Raw genomic sequence first — 4,219 nt, forward strand, 5'->3', positions numbered from 1 at the left:
AATATAATAGTTAAGGATAATAATATATATAAATAATAATATAAAATAATAATATATATATAAAATATATGATAAATAATATGTAATAATAATATATAAAATAAATAACATATAATAAAATAATCATATAACATATAATATAAGAAAATAAAATAAAATAAATAATTATAAAAATAAATAAAACATAGGGCTAATTTTAAATTTTTAAAATCTACATGGGGCAAAATTTTAAAAAAATAAAATAAATTAGGGACCGTAGAGAAATGCGCACAAAATGTGAGGGACTCATAGGGTAATTAAACCCTCCTCCTTAAAACGATGTCGTTCCTGGCATAAACCTTAAAAAAGCTGTTAGGACTAAATTGAAACAAGCATAAAATATTAGGGGCAAATTATAAATACAATAAAATGAAATTGCAAATGTTGAAAATGTTGAGGGATCAATTACACAAATAACTCTTTTGTCGAAAACATGCGGATCCTTCCCGGGTCACGGGTCAACGCGCGGATCTTGGGCCTTGAAACGACACCGTTTTGGTCACTAAACGGTCATTCCAAAACGACGTCGCATCCCTCTCCTATATAATCCAAACTTCAGCTTCAAAAATCATTTTAATCTTCTGTGAGAAAAAAAACAAAAAAAAACCTCTGAAATTCTTCCCAGTCCTCTGAGCTCCGGCCCTAGGCTGGTCTGCTCCGTTCATCGGACCTCCATGCTCAGCCCCACGCACCGTCACCAACTCCGCCACACACGGTGGTCGGGATCTGAAAAGCTTTTCTTTTCTCGGCAAATCTAAAAGGTACTTCTTTCTCCTCTGTTTTTCAATGTATTATATGCAGATTGCTTGCAATAAAATAAAAAAATATAAAAGTAGAAAGAGAACAATAGATCACCTTCGTTTCTCGTGAAATCTTTCTGGTATATTATTGCAAAAATATTTGGTGTACAATATCTTTGTGGTGTATCTCTGGTGTTTTTCTTTGTGTGTGTGTGTAAAAATCTTTGCGTGTGTAAGTGTGTAAATCTCTGCCTATGTGTGTAAAAAACGTAAGTCTCCCCCCCTCTTTACAGGTTTGAAGAAGGCTTTATAGCCTGGAAGTTGTTCTGTTTTGGAAAGAAATCTTAAATTTCTTTCCATATCTGTTTAGGTCTATCCACTGATTTTATTTGTTTTGATTTCTTTCCATTTCTTGCAGGTGACCGCAAAAATCACGGTGGTTGCTGGCGTGGACTCATGCTGACGATGATTCGGCACGATCGGTGGAAATGGCCCTAACACGGTGCTGAAATTTTGATCCACTGGTGGAGGCGTGATCGGTGGCCGAGTTGAAAGGTCGTGGTGCGTTGAAGGGCCTGTGACAATACATTGATGACCTGAGGCAGATCATTGATAGCCGTCTCGATTTTGGGGAACTGGACAGACGCTCCCCGAATCTTCCAGAAGCAGTGGCGGCTCGAGGAGAAAAAAGGCAGAAACCCTAGGGTTTCTTGCCTTGGTGTAATAGGCTGGGCCAGTTGGGCCGCTTTAGTCCTGGGCTAATTGTATAACAGGTTTAAGTTTGGGTTTGAAAATTATTGGGTTGAGTGGGTAATGGTCTGAGGTTTTAAGTATTTGGGCCACAAACACTTGGGCTTTTGTAAACTGGACTGTAATAAATAAACAATTATTTATTGCTATTTTATTTGGTTTAAGGTCCGGGCAAATTTGGGCTACTACAGCTGCCCCTCTTTGCTCATTGCTGTGTAATAGGAATCGAGCAAAGACTTATAGACAGACCAAATTTGCCCGGTCTTATTGGATACTGGTCTTTAATCTACTCCTTGCGAACTTAAGACTGTCATGTTGATGTTTTCGATCTTCTCTCCGTCGAATACAGAGATGTCAAATCTGCTACCTTCGATTCGTTCCTTGACAATACAGAGATGTCAAATCATCTTGGATCTGCTTCAGCGTAAACACCTGAAGGTCAGATCTGTTATGTCTTTGATTTGCTCCTTGTAAACACAAGGATGCTAAATCATCTTGGATCTGCTTTAATGTGAAAACATCCAAATGTCAGATCTGCTATGTCTTCGATCTGCTCTCCGTCGAATATGGAGATGCCAAATCTTTTTTTTAATTTGTTCTCTGACAATACAGAGACACCAAACCTACTATCTTCGATCTGCTCCCTGTCTAATATAGAGACGCCAAATCTGCTATCTTTGATCTATCTTCTGACAATACAGAGATGCCAAATCATCTTAGATTTGCTTCAGCGTAAACACGTGAAAGCCAAATCTACTATGTCTTCGATCTGCTCCTTGTCAAATACAGAGATACGAAATCTGCTATCTTCGATCTGTTCTCTGACAATACAGAGACGCCAAATCATCTATCTTCGATCTGCTCTCTGACAATACAGAGACGCCAAATCATCTTAGATTTGCTTTAACGTAAACACGTGAAAGCCAAATCAGTTATGTCTTCGATCTGCTCCCTGTCGAATACAGAGACGCCAAATCTGTCATCTTCGATCTGCTCTCTGACAATACAGAGACGCCAAATCTACTATCTCTGATCTGCTCTCTGACAATACAGAGACGCCGAATCTACTATTTAGATTTGCTCCTCGTCGAATACGAAGATGCCAAATCATCTTGGACTTGCTCCCTGACCATACAGAGATGCCAAATCCGCTATCCTCGATTTGCTTTCTGACAATACAGAGACGCTAAATCTGATGTCTTTGACTTGCTCTCTGACAAAATAGAGATGTCAAGTCATCTTGGATCTGCTTCAGTGTAAACACCTGAAGGTAAGATCTGCTATGCTTTAGCCTATTTCCCTACTGCTTGGGGGTTAAGGCGCATCAATCTTCATTGTCCCTTGAAGGACATAACCTGTATAATGTGTATAAGTTCATGCCTAATGATTAGGATGCTTATGATCAAAATGAGTCAAATGCTCCTAATTAAACCTATTATAATGCAAAATGTTTATGAATATGACCCCTATTCCAGACGTTACTACTCATTCCCTCGTCTAAATTTGTCTTGAAATATCATTCCTACTCAACCTGTGGGTTTGTACCATTCTTCAAATGCTATGACCCACCAAAAATGTTTATAAGATGATCCTCTCTTAGGATCGAATCGTTTGATTTATCCGATCATCATTTTGGACCAAAGAAAGAATTCCCTCGAGTTCTTTCGAACCTTACTTACGTAAATTCGTTGAACAATTATTCCGTTTTAGTTTCTTGTATTATCTAGAAATTTTCAGAGTAATGAGCAAAACTTCGTTTGTGAAAATCATTTAGTTCATCTATCATTATTTAATGTAACACACTTTAAGAATAATGGAGGATAAATTTAATCTTGAAAATAATTAGATTTGAATATATTCGTAAAAATACAAAGGGAATTAATCTGAAAGCCTATCTTTAAGAAGAAATAGAATCTAAAGATAACAAACACGATAAAAGTTAGATACTCTAGATATCACCGCTTGAGTGTCTATACACCAGCTCCATAAAGTCTTTCTTGAGTTCAACATGTGTTTAAAAATCAAAGTATTTTATTGACGCCCCGATATGCAATGCGCTTCGCTCTTTGTTGAATTAAATATAGCAAGATTACTGTATACCTTTCAAAATTTGAGCTGCCATTTTGGGTTTTCAACTCAAAACCCCTTTGGTCACAAGGCACCATTTGCGGGTTTTCGCCTTGGCCTCTCCATTTTTTTTTTTTTTTTTGAAAACTCAAGGCACATTTTGCGGGTTTTCACCTTGGATTCTCCTCTCCTTTAGACAAAGTACTTTTTAACTGAGTCTGAATTCACTGGATTGGGTAAACTCTTCCTATCCATTTCTATTAAGATCAATGCACCCCCAAAGAAGGTTTTCTTCACAACAAACGACCCTTCCCAATTTGGCATCCATTTTCCTCTAAAGTCCTTCTGAATGGGAAGAACCTTTTTTAGCACAAGATCCCCCTCGTGGAATTCTCTCGGTCGTACCTTCTTGTCGTGAGCTTGCATCATTCGTTTCTGATACATCTGACCATAGAGAATAGCCTTTAGTCTTTTTTCTTCAATCAAGTTCAATTGGTCATACCGTGATTGAATCCACTCTGCCTCATCCAGCTTTATCTCTAACAAAATTCGAAGAGAAGGTATTTCAACTTCAATGGGTAATACTGCATCAATCCCATAAACTAACGAGAAAGGAGTTGCCC

This window comes from Gossypium hirsutum, chromosome A02 (genome assembly GCF_007990345.1).
Source record: "Gossypium hirsutum isolate 1008001.06 chromosome A02, Gossypium_hirsutum_v2.1, whole genome shotgun sequence".
NCBI classification, from domain to species: Eukaryota; Viridiplantae; Streptophyta; class Magnoliopsida; order Malvales; family Malvaceae; genus Gossypium; species Gossypium hirsutum.